Source organism: Peromyscus californicus, unplaced genomic scaffold (assembly GCF_007827085.1).
Source record: "Peromyscus californicus insignis strain IS unplaced genomic scaffold, ASM782708v3 Scaffold_3__1_contigs__length_106647218, whole genome shotgun sequence".
Classification (NCBI taxonomy): domain Eukaryota; kingdom Metazoa; phylum Chordata; class Mammalia; order Rodentia; family Cricetidae; genus Peromyscus; species Peromyscus californicus.
The window spans coordinates 56326114-56346605 of NW_026294551.1; the positions used below are offsets into that span (position 1 = coordinate 56326114).

Sequence of the window (20492 nt, forward strand, 5' to 3'; positions counted from 1 at the left end):
CTGATTCAGCAAGGTGGTTTGAAGACACCCTTATTGCTTGAGGGGGTCAGGGAGTACAAGGAAGAGCAGTGGAGGAGGGGAACAAATGAGAACAAAGTATAATAAGGTCATGACCCCATCCAACCCTATAAGGGAGGAGTGAGAATAAAAGCAGACCACCCCCAGTACAAAGCCATGCACCTCCAGAGCTAATTAGGAGAGACAGAGATTTTAAAATGGGACATCTGTTTTAAACCTTGTTGCTACCTTAATTTCTGAACTAAGAGTGAAGAGAAAGTTCAATCATTTGTCTGGGTTCTGACTATAGGAATGGGAGGAAGATTCAACAGCGTATGGCTGAAGACATGGATGAAAAACATCAAGTGGCAAGAGTTCTGAGTGCTTCTTTCAGGAAGTCATGATGGCACCAGGGTGTAAGGAACACATGTGACCATTAGTAAACACATACAAGAGGCATAGTCACGTTTATTAACAATTCTCCATCGCCTAACTTTTCTTTCTCCAGCTGCCTGTACAAAGCACCTGTTGAAAAAGTATCTCCTGACTACTTAATGTCAACCCTTATGATCCCAGTGTCTCCTATGAAAAGGCAGGGCTTCCCAGAATTCCCAGTTCCCTCCCACCACACTCACCTGGTACTTCACACACCAGGGTGGAATTAAGATTTCAGACTGAACTTCTAGGAGGAAACAGAGGGAATGACATTGGTTATCTGGCCCCATTTACTTTTTCCTTTTGCAGCTTTCTCATTTGTGATACCCATCTTTCCATTTCTAGTTTGAAAATTGTCTTATAAAAACACTTCATACATTATAATTCCTTGTCATACATGATACAAGTAATTTTTTTTTGGTTTGCTACTCCTTGGGCCTTATTTTTATTACTATAAACTTCTAAAAGTTTGGAAGCTCTCACTTGTCAATCTTTTCTTCCCAAGCACACTATTTTTAAAAGCCTTGTATGTTACCTCTCCTTCTAGTCCTCAGCTTTCCTAACTATGTGTTTTCCATGCCAGCCTTTCTCCTGTATTTGCCCATTGTTTTATGGGAGGACTTCTTCTCTATGAGGAAATAGGTTCTTCACAGATAAGAAATAAAAACACATACCGATTGGGTCCTTATTTATCCATGAAGGTCTTTGTTGTTCTTGTCCTTAAATGTTGTTGATAGCTTGGCTGGGTATAGAATCCAAAACAATGTCTCCTTGGAAATTTGAGTTATACTATTGATTTTCTGCCTAGAACCTAGTGCTCCTGATCAGAAATGGCTGTTGGTCTATTTATCTTTCCCTGAGTTTTTTCCTCTTTGTATCTCTAGAAGCTTTGAGGAAATTTGTTTTATCATGTAAGTTAGGAAGTCTTTGCTCGGTGGGTCTCTAGGTGTGGCATTTTCTTATATGTTCTACTTTATTCTCAGTAGACATTGTCTTTAAGAGTCCATTGTCTGTCAGCTCCAGGGATTTATTGTTGTGTTTAATTTCTCTAATCATTTTAAATTTTTTGATTCCTCCTTTTCTTCCTAGAAAGTCTTTTAGATTGGTCTTAGTCTCTGAGGTTTGCTACATGTGCCTCCGCAGTTTCCATGTGTACATTTTGCTTTCCTTTTTGCTCCAAGTTCTAAGATTCTTGACCTTACTTTCTATTCAACAACTTGGTCATCATCCTTGTCCAGTTTTCGCCTCCATCTGGTGAAATCTAAATTCCATAGTGATTTAATTTCAAAATTCCTTCTTGTTAAATGTTCTACCAGGTTTAAAATATTTTTGGGTTAATGTCTTTTCAAAAGGCATTAGTCTTAATCTGTAGTTACAAATATTTTCAAGCCAATCAGCAGAGATCTGAATATTTTAAAATAATTCTAACCTTCTTCCTACAGATTATATCTTTTTCTTCTCTTCTGAGATGATTGAGTTTCCACTGATCCTTCCATTTCTTTTTCCTGGTACTTTATTTTTTTTTCTCATGCCTTGCAATCTTTTTCAGCAAGTGCTGTAACTTAAATGACACGTATAGGTAGGTGATGTACATTTTTCTCAACAGTTGTCCATGTTTCTTTCACAAAAGGCCTCTTCCTTAAAGAGAAAGACTAAATATAAGACTACAACCCGCAAATATGACAGCCTGCCTTGGACTGTGTGGGGGACCAGGAACAGGGAAAGGTTGAAGATCCCCATAATTGCCCGTGCCAAGTGCTTTTGGGAGGGGCACTCCTTTGCTATTTGTCTTGCTATTTCCTTAACTCCCTTTCTAGAAATCTCCAAGTATAGATAAGGCTATGATAACCATTTGTCTGCTTTTGTCACTGAGGGCTGGCATTTGATGCCTCTTTCTTTGAGTCTGGGAGGCTCTGTAATCATTTTGATTCAGAATACAACCAAAGTGATGCTATCAGTTCTGGGTCTCAGTCAACTCTCCCTCCCTGTGTCTTAGAACACTTACTATGGAGAATCCATCTGGCATGTAAAGAACCCAACTATCCAAAGACCACCATAGTGTGAGGAAGCCCAAGCAGCCACAGGGAGTTAGTTGTACAGAGATGAAAGATGACCAGACTACAGATTTTCTAGATACTTGAATGGCTTGCTCCCAGGCACACGAACGAGGAAACTGACTCCACCAGCCTCATTTCATCTCTGCCTGGACCTGATGGAGAAAACCACTAAGCTGAGCCCAGTCAACCGACAAAAAGGTAAGATTGTTAATAAGCCATTGTCCTAGGCATTATCTTTTAAAGTGATATTTTTCAAAGCAATAATTTATTGTTACATATTTTTCATTGCAACAAAGTGACAACTTTCATCATGAAATCTTTTCAAGCTACTTTTTCCAGAATACAATAGTAGCTGCCATCAACTCTCTTTTGGAGGTAAGAACCCCTTGGGAGGGTTAAAACATAGTCTTTCTATAGAAGACTTGAGTATGAATGCTAAGTCTGTTCTTCCATTTAAAAGCATTAACTTGTCCTTCCTTTTGTCTTTGAAAGCTCCTGAGCTTGGCTCTTGTGCTCTGACTGTTATATGTTCACTTTATTTCTATCTATTGGATAAAATCAGACACCCTCCATGAAGCCCTCAAAATTTAAGTGTTAGTAATCCACTTCTATGTCCCCATGTGTGCTCTGTGGGGTGTGTGTGTGTGTGTGTGTGTGTGTGTGTGTGTGTGTGTGTGTGTGTGTGATTTCCAGCCAATCCTGGGAAGAAATCGTAGTAGTGTATGCTCAGCTCAGACTGCCATCTTGAATCAGAAGCCTAATGAATTCTAAAACAGAACACAATGGTAAGAAGGCTCATTATGTATTTTATTTACTTCCATCTTCATTTTGGATAGTGTTAGGAGCACTGAACAAGCGAAGAGTGTCCCTTGTCTACTAATATTTTATACAAATAATTATCTAGGGGAAATTCATCCAAAAAGTATACTGCAATGAAAATCTCCAGGAGAAAGTGCTGCTTTGTCTAATAGAGTTGAATCTGGTCCTGTTTCTCACATACAGACATGAGTAGTGGAACAGACAGTACAGATAGTGAGAGGACATATGATTGTACCCTCAGGATGAAAGTTCTACAGCTAAGTCCTTGATGTTCTGTGAACCCGAGGAGTTTATGTTATATATTGCAGGCCCTTTGAGTGAAACAAGAAAGTGCCAGAATACTAGCTATCTTTTTGCTTGATTGTGTTGAAGGTAAGAGATACACCTTTGGAATGTAATAGGAATTGGGCAATGGCCCCTGCCAGGCTCTAGACTGAGTTCAAAGGTCCCTGCTAGGAGAGAGAGGTGTCAGCAAATGGCCTGATTCCACTTTTCTAGAAGCCATGAGACTTTCATTAATTCGGTTGCTTGTCACGCTTGTCAGAGTTCCCTCACAGATGCAAATAACCCTTATTTAGAGAGTAGGGGCTTAATTGGTTCTCTTTCTATTTTTAATGCACTAATCCTCCGGTCTCTAAAGTCTAAGCTAACATTTGAGGGAATGGCATCGAGACTAAGTAGAAAAAAACAAAACAACAACAACAACAAAAAAAACCCTATCAAGATGGATGATGTAACAGCAAGGGATCAGCCGGTTTTGACAGGACCAGAAGTACTGAAGTTCCTGAGAGGGACAAAATGTTGGTCTCTCTTAAAACTGATGTATTTTGTGTATTTGTTGATCCATTAATTGAGAAGAACACTTGACCATACGGGTAGTTAAGCAATCAAGGAAGGCCACAGACATTGGGAACCCAGTCCTTACAATACATTGGATCATTGAACTGACCCAAACTTGAAACATTCCATGCAGAAAAATCAAAGCCTCATGATTCGCACATGTAGTCTTTTTAGATGGCCCTAGATCTTTCCTGTTGTTTTTGTTAATATTCAGACGAGCTTATTAGATGTTTCCTCCTCCAGCAGATTATCAAGTTATTCCTTCCTACTGACACATTCCTTTCTGAGTTTCCAGTAAGTACAATGTTCTCAGACCTTGTATTATTTTCAGTGATGTCTGAGTGACCATGTTGGGCTGGCGCCTAGCACAAATATTCCTTTGACCTACCTCTTAATCTGGCCATGTTCTCTCCTGACTTTCTGAAGAAAAGAACCGCAAGATATGAGTCAGTGATGGCTTAGGAAGGATCAGACACAGACCCACCCCCTAAAAATCAATAGAGCTTGGGAGAATACCATTGTTAAAACCTTTTAAGGCTCCTGTTTAGATAGACTCACTATGATTTTCCTCCAACCTTTCTCTTAGAGCAGGTATTTTCAAACTTGAATAGATTCGTGAAATCACCTCAGGAAATCAATTAAAAAATCAGATGAGAAATTCTGATTCATGGTTCCAGAGAAAGGGCTGGAAATGGCATTTTTAATAAGGACACTCTCCCCCCTCCACACCACACTAGCAAATGTTGATGCAGGTGGAACACTGACTCCATGCTGAGAAATGATAGGCACACATTAAATATAGAAAGCCCTGAACAGCATGGAAAGCTAGATGTACTTACTTACTATGAGGAAGGTCTTCAGAAGGAAATGTACACTTATTCTGTTATGGAGGGCAGGGGCAAGGACCTTTCTGCCAAAAGGGGATGGATGATGGATACTGAGAAGAAGTTCAGATTAACTCATCGCTGCTTGTCCCCGACAGCCACACAAGGAGAGGCTAGAGAATAAATGGGTATGCTTAAAAATAGTCCTTGGGGGACTGATGGGTAAAGGTACCTGTTGCCAAGCCTGATGACTGAGTCCAACCCCAGGGACGTACATGCTAGAAGGAGAGAACTGACGACTGCAAATTACCCTCAGGCCTTCACCCACTTACCATGGCACTTGACACATGCATGCATGTGCACCTGTGCACTCTTGAGCGCACACACACACACACACACACACACACACACACACACACACAAACACACACATGAACCCACAATAAATACATCCAATTAAAGTGTAAAAGAAACAACATTTAGTCCTTGAGGAAAATGATCCCATAAGAGCCAGGAAGAGAGACAATTACCTCAAAAGAAAGAAGGTTCACAGAGGACACTGAGTTTAGCCATCAAATGTATTGTGTCCTTAGGAGAACCATCCAAGGAAAGGAAAATGAGAAAGAATCAGCTGAGATGTGCTATGTCAAGATGGTTTTATCTTAACTTCCAAGTCTGATCAATGGCTAGTGCTCCCAGGGGCATTTTGTTAAGAAAGACTGTAAAGTCATTTCTAAGAAGCTTAGAAGAAGAGTAAACATTGATTGATTAGTTATGTCTGCCCTGGGCAAGCAAGACAATCAGGTGCATCCTTCCCTGCAATCTCTGTTTATAATATTATTGGAGTTTCACTATAGCATGAAGAATCAATCTCTCTCTTTGCAATTTCTAGATGAGGGAAGATTTGCCACAGCAACAATTATAAATACATTGAGATTATGTTTACATTGTTAAAGATGGCAGCCTTGTTAAAAAACTTACAAGTGCTTGTCTGGTAGAAATGTGGGCCCTTTGCCCTCATCCACTGCTCATCACCAGATTCTCTCAGTCAGGTCTTACATCTTCCTTCATTCTTTGAGTTCTGTGAAGAAAGACATGTAAGGTGGTCACTTTGAGTGGCCCTTCATGTCTGTAATTAGTAGGCATTGCTCCCTCTTACCTCAGTGATCTCCTGATTTCAAACCACAAAAATGAGCTGCATTTCCTGAGTGGGTGGTTGGGTATGCTTACCTTCAAAGAGCAGCCGCCTTTAAGGTACCTACTTGAAAAAAATAATAAAGCACATATAATTGAGAGGCTAATTGCCGATCAATCAAATCTCTTCGTTCAAGGGAGTACCTGTCAGCACTTCGTAGGCCTAATTTGAGTTAATGCATATGTGTGAAAGAAATATAACTACAGCATAAGATGTTTTTAAAGAAATATAGGTTGAATGTCTTCAATAATTAGATCCCCCCCTTCAGTTCAGCTTTGCCTTCTTCAACTGCAGTAAATATGTGTCTTAGTTAGGGTTACTATTCCTGTGATGAAAAACCAGGACCAAGCAACTTGGGAAGGAAAGGGCTTATTCATTGTATGCTTTCCCATCACAGTTCATCATCAAAGGAAGTCAGGACAGGAACTCAAGCAGGGCAGGAACCTGGAGGCAGGAGCTGATGCAGAGGCCATGGAGGGGTGCTGCTTTCTCAGCCTGCTTTCTTATAGCACCCAGGACCACCTGTCCAAGGTGCCTCACCTAAGATAGGTCAGGCCCTCCCCGATCAATCACTAATTAAGAAAATGTCTTACATGCTTGCCTACAGACTGATCTTATAGAGGCATTTTCTCAATTGAGACTCTCCCTCTCTGATGACCCTAGCTTGTGTCAAGCAGACATAAAACTACCCAATATAACATGTTGGTTGCTTTCTTGCCACTCTTCCCCCAACTAATTTTCTTTCCCTAACATTCCCCATTTTTTTCAGGATGTGCTGGAAATGATGACTCTACCCACTTTAACAAGTTGTGCGTTTCCTTTCTGGCTATAGTGACAGGGTCATTCAACATTAGCCAATCCAGTTAAAGCAACACATTGCGCTTTTGTTGGGAACAAATATGGCTAGTGTCTATTTCTTGCTGGAACCATCTAGCCCTTGAAACTTCTGCACGGCATTTTGGAATGAAGAGTTGGACTTAGGGAAAACAACTGTGTTTGGTGAACTGCTTGAAGAGAGAGAGAGAGAGAGAGAGAGAGAGAGAGAGAGAGAGAGAGAGAGAGAGAGAGAGAGAGAGAGAGAGATTACACAAACCTACAGCCAAAACCACCTGTGGATTTTTCAGGCAAATGAGTCAGTAATTTTCTTCTGTTGCTAAATCCAGTCTTCATTAGTTTCTTCCTCCCCTGTCCTTTGCAGCACAAGCTGATGCACCTAGTTTAATCTGAACTGGGAAAACCCATCTCATCAGCACTGTATTTGTTTCCCATGACTGGACTTCTCCTTTCTTGATTTTCTTTTGAGTAAGACTTTGGGAAGCATGGGACTGGACACCTGATAATGACTGATAGGAAACCTCAGCAAGTGCCTAGAGACACTTGGGAGAATCATCTGCGCCTTCTGAATACCATTTATATGATGCCAATGGGAAGGGAATGAGAGAGAGAGAGAGAGAGAGAGAGAGAGAGAGAGAGAGAGAGAGAGAGAGAGAGAGAGAGAGAGAGACTGGTTTGGTTGTAGATGGAGATGTTTGTGTGCCATGGGGAGGAATTAATTAGGCAAAATGATGAAATATGTGGAGACTAACACTAGTTTGCCATCCTGGAAGCTGAGATTCCCAAGTCTTGGTTTGCAATAAATTGAGTCATTTTCAAACACATTAGGCAAATAAACTGAAACTCTAGTATGATTTGTGTATTCGATCCTGCTGCCCATGTACAGGCTACTTTCCATGGACCTCCAAGATCACAGTTTAGTCTCTCTTCTTTGAATACATCTGTTAGTATCGCAGCTGCCCACTTACGCCACAGCAACCGCATAGCGGCTCAAAGAATAAAAGAGGATGATGCAATGGCACCATCTCACCCATGTGAAAAGGATGCAGAGAGGAGTCTACCGAGATAGCTTTATTTCTGACATTGAAAACGGAACCTGGAACCTTCCATGTAGTGTATCCTTAGGAATTCCGTTTGCAGTCAGAGCAGAAAACATAGCAGGCCCTCCGACGATAGTTCAGGAAGGAGTCCCCTCAGAGGGCAAGTGGCTTCAGAGTCTTAGATCCAATAAAGACATCTAAGAGAGGATAGATGGAGTAGGCGGCAGTAAGCAGCCCCCCTTGCTCACCTTAGTGATGCCACGACTTAGACATCATGGTCAAGTCTCAGATGCAGAGCAGGGGCTTGGCTGTGGCTTTGGAGCATCTTCTGATGCAGCCAGAGGAACTACATCAGGACCCGGGCTTGCCTTGTGGGGAGGACAATGCAGCCCTCAGGGTTTGGAAGCATTTTTCTTGAAATTGCCCCAGGCTGCTTGGACACTCTGTTGGTAAGTAAAATAACACGAGATGTCTCATAAATGCATTAAGTGAAATCAGGTCATTGTAGGAGTAACTTCAGCATGAAAAATGAAATGTAAGTCAGGGCCACTTAAACATGTCCTTTGGGTTTTTCTTACTGACATAGTTCTTTGGGCAGGTGTATAATCAGCATGTCATCACCAGACACTAGGTGACTGCATCACTTGTCCCCACTCAATGTCTCTAACCATCAACTGGTCCCCATACCCTGTCACATGCAAAGGCTCAAGTTGCTTTCATTCCTGAGGAGACATTGTGGTTTTCTCTTAAATTTCAGTGTCTCTCTTAAAAAAAGAAAAAAAATAAAAACTCACTTTTATTTAATTTAAATTTTGTAGTGTTGAGGATCAAAGCCAGAGCCTTGTGCACCCTGACACTAAATTATACCTTCAGCCTAGTTATTTGTTTTTTCAGTGTACCATTAAGGTGCAGAGCTTAACATCCAGATATCAGGATACTGTGTACATAGAGAAAAATAATCTCCCTACAGCCCCAGATCTTCATCACAAAAGTTATCTCCAAAAATCACACCAAATGTATCCATCTTTTCTACATTCCTTTGAAAAGTAATTATAGTATTACCCTGTGTGTGTGTGTGTGTGTGTGTATGTGTGTGTGTGTGTGTGTGTGCGCGCGCGCGTGCGCGCGTGCGCCAGGGAACAAACTCAGGTCTCTAGGCTTGTGAGGCGAGCAACCTTACCCACTGAGTCATCTCAGCAGCCCACTTTTCCTGTATTTTAAGCACGTGCAGGCAGGGATGAGGATATGTATGCCTCCATCATCATCCAAGTGGTGGCAGATGTACTAACCTTGGCTTTTTTCCTCCCCGTTCATGGAGATAAGTTCATATCCACTTCTAAAAAGCTTTCTTATGTTTTTTTTATGGTATTATTTCTCCAATGATTCTCCAAAGGATTTGCGCACATGTCGTTTGATTATTTTCCTTCTCCATCAAGTGCCTCCATAAATAATCTCATCTGTGTGTCACTTTGCATATGGATGACTTTACATGAAGACTACACTCGCAGAAATGGAATTGCTGAGTCGATAGGAACTGCGCGTTTGTGATTCTGAGAGATGTCTAGCTGTTCTCCATAGGAAGTTACGCCACTTGAATTTCATCCGTCAGTCTAGGAGACTGCCTCTTCCCCGAATATCCACTAGGGTGGTGATGCCAAAGCCTTTCTGATTATTGCCAGTTTGAGTGCTTAATGAAAAAAGTTATGATCTTTGAGAATATATCTTAGTGGCAGAAAACTTGCACAGTGTGCAAATGGCCCTGAGTTCTATCCCTAGCACTGGATAAAGGGAAAAAATGGGGGGGGAGGGGGGCGGCTGGAAGAGGGAGAGGTGAGGGAGCTGGAGGAGGATTGCAGAGGTAAAGTTTATGATGGTACAGTTTTAGTTTCCACTTCCAACTGAAATATTGTATCTTAACATGAGACCTTTAAGTCATCTTATCCTTTCCAATGAGCGGTCTATTGTCCGTGTCTCTCCTGAATGGGAGGCAGGTGCTCCCTATGGTTTAGAAAACTAACACACCATCTGTGAGTGAGCTGTAGTTATTTTGTCAGGGTGCCATTTACCCTTGACCTTGCTTTGGGGGTGATCTCCCATTCAGAGCTTCTATTGTTGAAATTCCTCAGCTAAATGCTCAACATTTTCTTTTAGGAAATCTGGCCCTTGTACTTACGGAAACGTACTTCTGAACACTCTTCCCTCCGTTTCTCTCAAATGGTAACAACGGCATTACTAGCAGAAAATTGACATTGATGAAATATGTCCACATCCATCAGATTTCATCAGCTTTGAGCAAGCACTCCCGTGTGCAACAAGTTCTGTGTGTTGTCAGGTGCGGGTCTGTGTATCTCCTGCTGCAGACACAGGACAGTCATCTGGTCACCACCGGGGTCTCTTATACCATCCTCTAACAACCACAGCTGCTTCCTTTCTACTTTCACCTCAGTCCCCAAACCCTGGCAACCATGAGTCTGTTTTCCATCCCTATATTTTTGTTATCTCAAAAAAAAAAAAAAAAACAAACAAACAACTACCACATAGCCGTATATATATTTTTTATATAAAAACAAAATACATCACATAGTGCAGGGTGGTGTAATCCCAGCACTCCGGAAGCAGACGCAGGTGGATCTCTGAGTTCAAGGCTAGCCTGTTCTACAGTGCGAGTTCCAGGACAACCAGGGCAACATAGAGAAACCCTGTTGCCTCAGGAGAGAAGCTCAGACTCTGGGGTCTGGGAAGGCTATGCAGGAGGCAGCTCTCCCCTCTTGCTTTCTGTGATTATCAGGTTAGCTCTTGCAGAAGCTGCCTGCCTACTTGGCAGATCATGGAAGGCAGGCAGGCAGGCAGACAGTGGCTCCTGTGAGCCATCTCAAGCTCCTTTTCTCTCCACCAGTAGCAGCTTTGTAGGAGTCTTGTCAGGAGACACAGGATGCTTATTCTTTCCTGTACCCAGAATGCCAAAGGGAGATTTGACTAGAAGGCCTGGCTTCTGGTGGAGCTACCGTGCAGAGTTGGAACACCCAGTACAGAAAGGCAGTTGTCAAATGCCTGCCAGGAGAAGGCCCAAGGAGTGTGGTGCTCTTAGAGACAGGAGGCATGAGTATGAAGAGGTATAACTCCCTGTGCATCTGCAAGGTGGCACCAGACAGAAATCCGGTGGTTCGTCATCCCTGCTTTTATGATAAGGGGAAAAGTCCAAGCATTAGAGGCATGTGTTTGCCCAAGTGATAATAATATTCACTAATTCTCTCTCTCTCTCTCTCTCTCTCTCTCTCTCTCTCTCTCTCTCTCTCTCTCTCTCTCTCTCTCTCTCTCTCTCCTTCCTTTCCCTTCTCTCCCCGAGGAAATAAGACACATTCTTATTCTTAAGTCAAAAATAAGACATTCCCAGTATCATGACTAACATCATGTAGCAGCTGATGTTTTGCCAGAGTCTTCATTGTCCAGAACTACCCCACCTTTTCCCCAGAGCAAATTAGGAGTAGCTGAGGAAAAGGCAGGCGTATGCCTCTGTCCAAGTAATTTCAAAACCCGGTCCATCTATTTGAGGTTAGTTTCTGAGAGATGGCTTCCTGGTCTTGCAAATCCCTTTCCTTGTCTCTTGTTAAATGGGGGCTTATGAGACCTGGGGTAAGGGAGGGGAGCCTCTGCCCTAGGCTGCTTCTCAGGTGTATGTGACAGGTGTCTGGTGATGTACGTGCCTTGCAGGATGGTACTGTCCCCAGACTAGTTACTAGTGCTTGAGGCTTATGCCCGTGCTTGCAACAACTCTTTGGCTTTCTCCTCCATGCCTGGTTCAGGTCCTAGAGTCTTCCTCTACCAGCTTGGCTTCCTCTCTGTCCTGGTTGGTGCTGTCATCTCCAGTGTCTTAGTATGTCCTCCCTCTGCCCCTGTCATGCTCCAACTCTCCACCTCTCAGCTTCTGTTGTGTGGTCATTGAATCTTCTTCCCAGTGGGTCTCAGGAGTCTCAAAGAGTGGGAGAGCTCAGAGGAGCAAGCCAGACTTGGGAAGGATCCAGCTAAAGCTTCCACTGCTTAACTGCATTGGATGCCTCCTGTTGTACATGGTTGTAACTTGTGTATTCCAAATATCTATCCATCTATCTATCTATCTATCTATCTATCTATCTATCTATCTATCTATCCGTCTATCATCTATCTATCTATCATCTATCTATCTATCTATCTATCTATCTATCTATCTCTATCTATTTCTATCTATCTATCTATCTATCTATCTATCTATCTATCTATCTATCTATCATCACCATTGTATGTATGTACATGTAGTTAGATACTACAAAAGTAATTTAAAATGAACACCAGGCCCAAAGAATCTCCCAGCATACAAACCCTGTGAGGCCTACAGAATTGACTTGAATTTGCTTGATCTGAAAGCAAGTAAAACTTAGCTTTTCCTCATAAATGTTAACAGAAGAAAACGCAGCTCAAGTGCATCCGATCAAAGGCAGCTAACAAGCTGCTTCACAGCTAGGGAATTTCCCCTAGTGCAGACCAAATATCGCAGTGTTATCATTTCGGCCAGCCACAGAATGCCTTTCCTTTGTTTTCGTCCTCAGAAAACACTGTCTAAAGCTTTGTCATTAATGCCCCCTAATTCACAATTGTCTCTTTCTCATACATTCTAAAGTTTTATTGCACCCCTGTTAACCTTTTAAAGAACAGATAGACTTGTTCGAGAAGGACGATTAGGGCCGGCCACATGTCTAACCATCTCTCCTCTCTCTTCGTCCATTTCTCTTTTCACTGCCTTGAACTATTGTACGTTCAGGTGGGAAAGATGGAGACCTGCCTTAACTTCTGCCATTCTGCCCAGGTTGCTGTACTTTTAAGCTCTCAGGGCTTGTCTGCTGTCTGAAATGTGTGAACAGGGAACTGGAGAGTTAGACAACGGCTCCTTCCCTCTAATGCCTGGCTCTCTGCTATGTTGTATACACAGTGCTCAGTTTTGAAGGTCAGAAGTTCCTCTTCACTTCCTTTCCAAATCAGACTTATGCATCTTCTCCCTATCAAAGCAGCTGCCTCTCCTCCCCAAGGATTAATGGTCTGTGTCTGCTGGGAAGAAGGGCATGTACATAGAAACAGGAAAAGCACATGGGAGCTTAAACAACAACAACAACAAAACTTGCTTCTATTTTCCAGAAAAGGAAGAACTCCCTCTGGCAAACACACATAAACATGCCCTTACCCCAACCTGCTGAGTCCTCTGTAATCATTGGGACCAACACAGAAACCCAGAAAAAGCTTTGAGTCTTTTAAGGGGACAACAGGAGTTTCTGGGTTCCAGTGTCACAAACAGTACAGCAGGCTTCTGTGGAAGCGAGCCCTGGTCAGAACAAGTAGCTCCTCTGGGAGAACGATATCTTTGGCCCTTGATCATGGTCTGCTCGGCTGCCAGTCTGTGGGTTTGTTTTGCTTTGGGGAGTCTCTCCTGGGCTGAGAACCAGACTGTTCCTTGCCCAGGTCCCGCCCCTCTGCCTGGGTCTTTTCTCTCCGTTTTACATCCTCTCCCAACAGCATCCTTTGGTGATATTTGCTTCCTTGCTCACTTCCATGTCTGCCTCCTTTGACCTGGTCCAGTCTGGATTAATTAGTGAGGACTTTTGCACACGTTGGCCAGCCCCAGGCTTTCTCGAGAGCGCGGCTGCTGATTCCATTTTAACACAAGCCATCTTGGCTCATCCCCATTCTGAGCACTGTCTGGAATGTGATAACCAACTCCAGCTAAGTGACAGGGGAATGAGAAAGGGAGAAGGATGAAGTGAGGCAGTGATTGTCAGCTGTGCCGTTTGGAATTAGACAGCCCTGAAGTCAAGCATCCATTTTTTTAATTTACCTTTTTATCTGGGAAGCTATGCACAAAACTCAAAACAGATTTTGTCTTGGGATTTGGCAAGGAAAGTGGCCTAGATGGGTTGTGGGAGAGAGTAGGGGTAAAGTGTGCATGTGAAAGGGGACTTTGACTTCATCTATGATGACTTCATTTTTCAGAAAAACAAGAATGCCTTTATACATTGCTTATGAAATTAGGAGGTGGTAAATGAGTACACATGTCTAGAAATAAAAGGTCAGTTTTGTTGGTGTTGTTTTTGTCTGATTGCCAAAAGGTCTTGCTATATAGTCTTGGCTGGTTGTGAATCCCCTGTGCAGCCTAGGCAGACCTTGAAATCACTAGACAGCTCCAGTTGGCCCCCAGCTTGCTGGCCTTGAACTGGTAGTCTTCCTGTTTCCGACTCCCAGTAGCTGAGGTATTCACCACCAGGCCTAGTTCTAAAAGACAAAAAAAAAAAAAAAAGTCCATAAAACCAGCATCTATGTATATAACATTACACACAGCTGCCATTCTGTAGTCTGTCAATAATGCATGGCTTTCTGCTTCTGGAATGTTCTGTCCCTTGGTGCATTGCCCATGTTAACCATTGGTGCTGACAAATAGTTGGCTGAGTCTAATTTAGAGCAAATGACTTTCTCAGAGATAGCAGAGGAACAATACTCCAAACAAGAGGGAGTGAAGAAGGAAGTGCCGTTGAGATATCAACAGAAGGAGGGGCTATGACCTTTCATGTCCTCTCGAGCCTGTCTGGAAATAAGCGGCAGGGTTTGGGGTGGGGAGCACTCATTTGCTCACTGTGACCCCTATGCTTCCTGTAATCTGGCCCTGTGCGTACTTGCAGTCTTCCTCAAAGGCGCCTAGAATGGTGGGAAATAAACACAGCCAGTCATGGAGGAAATGTGTTCCCACAGCAGTTGGAACTCCAACTAGACTTCCACACTGCTTGCCGGCATTCCGCATGCATATTGTGGTATTGTGAACTGCCCCAGAGTGTACCCAGACCGGGAGTGGGGGCGCTCATCCCCTCCCTTTAAACTGCTGTTCTCTCCATTTGCTTCCGCAGATGCCAACACGATTCTTGTTGCATTCATGTGTCTGGGAAAGTGAGAAAATGGGAGCAGCATTAATTAAAAACTAATATGTCACTCGAGATAGTTTGAGCTCACTTCTCTTAATAGCCACTGTATGCTTTCCTTTTTAATTTACCATTGGCTCTTGTTGTTGGTGCAGGGAAAGGGAAGTGTCAATGTTAGTAGGAGCAGAGAAGTGAGAGATGTGAAAGAAGGGGGTTCTAGTGCATTCATCTTCTGGGCATCTGTCTTTGAAGGTACTCCAGGGATTACTAAAGAATCATCGAGAAATAACTGTGATCCTAATATGACATGGAGGGATTGGGAGATTGTAGTAAAGGCCATTAAGACAAATATGGCCATTCTCCAATCAAGAGAATCAGGAGGACTCTGAGAAAAAGACCAAATCCAGGACTGCTTTGAGAAACACACAAGAGAACCTGAAAGGTCTTTTGGTTTAGGGGAGGAACAAAATGCTCCAAAAGCAATCAAGATAGGAATTTAAGAACCTAGATGGATATGTCTAATTGACACACAAGTCAGCTAATGGAGCACTCAATGGACAAAGCTGCAAGAATTTGAAGAAGAAAATGAATAATGCAATATTAAACAACCCTAAGTATAAATATCCATGAGTCTATCCTGCTGTAGATGAATGATCAAACATGTAAATAAGTAGACAAGAAGAAACAAAGTGTGAAATCCTTCAGATAATTTATGGAGATACATCCCCACTCATTTTGTGTGGGACACACACAGTGACTTCCAAAGAGTACAGCGTGAAGGAGAGAAAATGGCTAATCACAGTGGAGAAAACTGTTAACAATACTGTCTAGCTGGGACTGGTCAGGATCAGCACCATCTTGAATAGCCTGTATCTTTTGTACAAGTGGTATCACTGGTGGTCATCCTCCCCAACTCTGGAATCAGAGTCTATGAGAAAAACTGCCAAACAAACCCAAATTGTAGAATCTTTTAGAAAACACCAGAGCAGCACTGCTCTTCAAACCTGTTAAAATTTCTTGTCAGTCTAGACTCTAGAGCAGTGATTTGGTTCTCAACCTGTGGGTTGCGACACCTTTGGAAGTCCAATGCCCCTTCTACAGAGGTCACATATCAGATATTTACATTACTGTTCATAATGTTGTGAAGTCACAATGAAATAATTTTATGATTGTGGGGTCACCACAGCATGAGGAACTCTATTAAGGGGTTGCAGCATTAGGAAGGTTAAGAACCACTGCTCCAGAGGGACCTGTGCTATAACAGTGAAGCAAAACATGGGAGTCTGGGTGGGAATTTGAAGCGGAAAGAGGGCACTGGGGAGAATCTAATATATCAGAATGAAGTGTGGACCGCAGTTGATATGTTACTTTTGGTTCTTGCCCCTATGAACAACAACTACCATGTGAAATTGGATTGGGGTTGCAAAAAAGACCCTTGGCAAGGCTTATCAGAGCCCAAGAATTCACAGCTACCCCTTTCTCTGTAAAACATTAGAATGGTCACAGCCACTCTTTTAAAATGCGAGGCTACCTAGCACTTGTCGTTTCAAGTGGTCTCATTTAGAAGTAAGAGCAGTGTCTTCAGCTGTCTAATTCATTTGTACAGCCTTATTGACAGAGTGGAGTAATTGAGCCAAGGAAGCAAATTTGGGGATGGATCCATGAAGTTGACATATGCATTATTCAAACTTAAAGTCTCCCAAAAAACCCAGGTCTTTCACATGAATCCTAAGAAATGGGGTTCTGTCTTTCCTTGACTTTCCATAAGAATGAATTCCTTCTAACCTTAAACTGATGAAGTTATTTTCACTCAATTACACATACCTTTAAGAGGATGTCCTAACAAATTCAGTTCTCGGCAGCTGGCAGCCACCTTCTGTTTCACTTGCTGTCTCTAGCGTGGTCCTCTGTGACCCCTTGTTTCCTAATCAAAATCACAGCTTCCAAATTAAGGAAGGAAAGGGTTCTGTTTTCTCAAACTGGCCTAATGGGTGAGCAGACCTGAAGCTGGCTTCCCAAAGCTGCCACCTCTCTATTTGTTGTGTTAACCAATTAAAAGGTGTTACTCTCTTGGTAATAAAGTGGGGCCTGGTTCCTTGGGCTTATTGTTTAATTTGCTAGTTCAGATCACTTGGGTCTTAGGTTCCAGCATCATTTGTGGGGCTCTACTGGGGTCACAACTGTTGAAGTGAAAATCTTGAACTATTCATTCCTTCCTTGGAGCTGGCTCTCAGGAGGGTTGGTAACAAAATCAACGCCACGCAAGGATAATTGCAGGAACCTCTTAGAACAGTTGTTCTCCACAGGGCAGCTTGTTCACACAGGGCCTGTGCTCTTGGTGGATGTTTACACACCAGAAGAGAGAGGTGTGTCCAGATAGGAATGGAGAAGCAAGGCTTTATAATTGCATTTGTCCAAATACCGGGATAATTAATTTAATAATGTGGATAACTGCCACATTGCTTCCGTCCCCTCTCTACTTGTACACAAAGCTAATGAGGAACTGGGTGAGATTTTAATGTCATGGAGGACGTGCACTGTGTTTCTAAAACTGCATGTCCCTCACTGACAGAACTGGTTTGGTTTGGCTTTTGGCCCTGCCCTTCTGCTTTGATGGAATTGAGAGATTTGACAGTGTAAGAAAAAGCTAGCACTTTTATTGGACTTTTGGGTTTCCAGTTTGATTTCACATTCAGGATACCATTTGATCTGTGCAAGCCAGAGCTTCTGTACAGCTCAGTACCTCTCTTCATTCGTTACGATTTGTTTTAGCTCACAGTTTTAGCCCATCATAGTGAGGAAAGCACAGTGGGTTGATAGCTGTGGGGGCCCACGGCAGATGAGAAAGCAGAGCCTTTACACTGAAAGAAGTGAATATCACCTTCAAGGTCCACCCCCAACAACATACTTCTGGTAGCTAGGTCACACCTGGTAGGTTCTACAACCTTCTAAAACACTGCCACCACCTGGGAAACAAGTCTTCAAACACATGAGCCTGTGAATGACAATTCTTATTCAAACCATAGCAAGCTCTTTATTCATAGCAAAGGAAACCGAGCCACAGAGTGTTCCAGAGGAGTCACCAAGCTACTAAACAGTAGCTTTGAGGAATGCAGATCTGATTCTATTTCTGAAGAGTTTTATGTTCACTCTCTCTCTGTGTCATCTCTGTCTCTCTGTCTCTGTTTTTATCTCTGTGGGTGTGTGTACCCTGCATAAGGCAACTCAAAGAAGGAAGGATTTATTTTGGTTTACAGTCCACCATGGAGAGAAAGGTATGGCAGCAGAATTAGCTAGCCACATTGCATCCCGCAGTCAGGAAGCAGAGTGCAGAGTACGTGCTGCTTATCCCAACCGTGGAACAGTGCTACCCGTAGTGAGTGGCCTTTCCACTTGAACTAAGGCAATCAAGATAACCTCACAGATATATTTAAAGGCCCCTCTCCCAGGTGATTCTAGATTGTCAGGCTGACAACACTAATCATCAGAGTGTATATACATATCTACTCTTTGGTGAGGGTTTGAGTTCATCGGTTGGCTGGTGAGACAGCTCCTAAACATGGACACTTGCACAATGCAGTCTCGCTGTTTTACCACCAGCCCTAGGTTAAGAAGTACTGTCCAACAGTGTGCAATTTCTACAAAAACGATAATAGCACAAGAAGGAGTGAGATTCTGAGATGGTATATTGAAAACATCGCGATTAAGACCACGTCTGTTATTCTTTTACCGACTTTCTTTTCTTTAGTTTTCCTTAGAAGAATTTGTATATCCTGAAATTGTCTTTAAAATATCCAGGGGGAATATATAAAAAAATTGGAAAAATGTGGATAGGAAAAAAAAATTAAGAAGCTGTCAAAAAAAATGGGATGAAGAGTGTAACGACAAAAATCAATGACAGTCAACTAGGTGTTTCTAATCACGGCACTACACAAGCAGCATGTCATGGGTATTTGTGGCATCCTCTTGGGTGGGTGGGAGACCTTCAGGTAGGTTTGGGGTGGAAATGATGTATAGAAATGTATGCATGTATGGCTAGCCCAATCAGCAAGCAGAGGCCATTTGGGCCAGAGTTCCTCAACATTTGGGTTTGTCCAGCACCACAGCTGCACTTCCAGTTATTTCTACCTGCAAGAAGCAGAGAATCCACGGCTTGCAAACTTGTATCTTCTGTGCTGAGAGTCTGCAAGGCATTTATTTCATAGCCAGGGTCATTGTTGCTGTAACTCGACCCAACGACAGTGCCTTGCCCTATCTGTCAGATCTTGTGGCTGTCCCTATGCCCAGCTGCTAGATGGATGGACATTGAATCATCTTTCCTGTTCTGAGGTCTTCCTGTCTGCTGTGTTTAATTCACTGCCCTGCCTTGACCTCTTTCTTCAGTGTAAACTGTCTGGGCTGACTGCCTGCTTCCAAATGAGTCTTCAGCTTCATTTTCCACATGTGCCTTCCCTGACTTTTGCCCAATCTAAGTGGCCTGAGCACGGCTCCAGTGTTCCATGTCTCAGGATTATCCCAGGCTCAGTCTCTCACTGTGATCCATGACTTTCTACAAGCATGTTGCTATCTCTGTCGCCACACCAATATGGCTCCAACCTTATCTTCCAGCCCTTGGTATTCTTGCTAGTAGGTGAATCTTCCTATAGAGGATTTGTAGGAAGTTCATCTGCTGTCCCGAAGACATGTCTGCAGGCAATAGAGTTGTAGCAGGGGCTGGAAAATGAACAGGACTGTAAAATGGGCTAGGACTTGTAAAAATAAGTAAGACAGACCTTCAAAAAAATTTTTTTAAAGGTCCTTAGGTCGTCTTTCTGTTCCCCCGCCAAGCGTCCTTGCATGAGACATCCCTCTTTTAATTGGCACCTGGTTCTTACAAAACCTGCCTCAACACCATGATGCTATTATTCAGTGTCTTGATCAGGGCCTCGAATGTCAGACTAGACATCTGTCCACTGAAATAATTCCAGGATCCAATTAGCAATTTTGAAATCTGATGCCAGGTAACAATAACAAAAATTGGTCCTTTTCAGCCCAATGACCTCGGTTCTTTTAATGATGGTACTCGCCTATTGAGTGATTCACCCTTTCCTGGCACTGAACCAACAGATGGTCCAGTGAACTGGTGCCTACTTCCTGACAGAGAATCAGGAATTGCTGTTGATTCATTTGACTATATTAATGGCAAGTTTGTGCCTAGTCAATAGGCTGAGATCAGTGGGTGAGATCTAATTACAAGCTCATTTTTTTTCTTCTTCAAAGGACATTAAACCTAAATTCAAAAAAAAATCATGTATACTTTTTCCACTAAAAATACTACTTTGTATGATATCTTTCACATTATCAGAAATGGAGCTCAAGGTGAGCTGAATGACCAGAGACATAAATTGCCCATTCTAGAGGTGGGATATGATTGATGTGAATCTGGGACCAAGAAAATATCTCATTTATGTATAATGCACTTCGAGCAGGACTCTTACTTTTATGAAGAAATATATTTTGGTAGATTAATTCATGGTGGT

At 42.7% G+C, this 20492-nt stretch overlaps 1 long non-coding RNA gene across 6 annotated transcripts in view; it reads right to left on the reverse strand.

Moving 5' to 3' along the window:
• LOC128122414 (uncharacterized) overlaps positions 1-20492 on the reverse strand; it is a 35783-nt gene that overhangs the window by 3514 nt on the left and 11777 nt on the right. For 2 of the 6 annotated variants that reach the window (XR_008222427.1, XR_008222424.1), the window contains exons 4-6: positions 13254-14335; positions 10215-11214; positions 633-8484 (exon numbers count right to left, since the gene is read on the reverse strand). This is a non-coding gene — a long non-coding RNA (uncharacterized LOC128122414). Of the gene's footprint in view, positions 1-632; positions 8485-9208; positions 9729-10214; positions 11215-13253; positions 14336-20492 lie in introns of those variants that run through there. The other 4 variants (XR_008222426.1, XR_008222425.1, XR_008222429.1 and 1 more) reach the window with 4 other exon arrangements.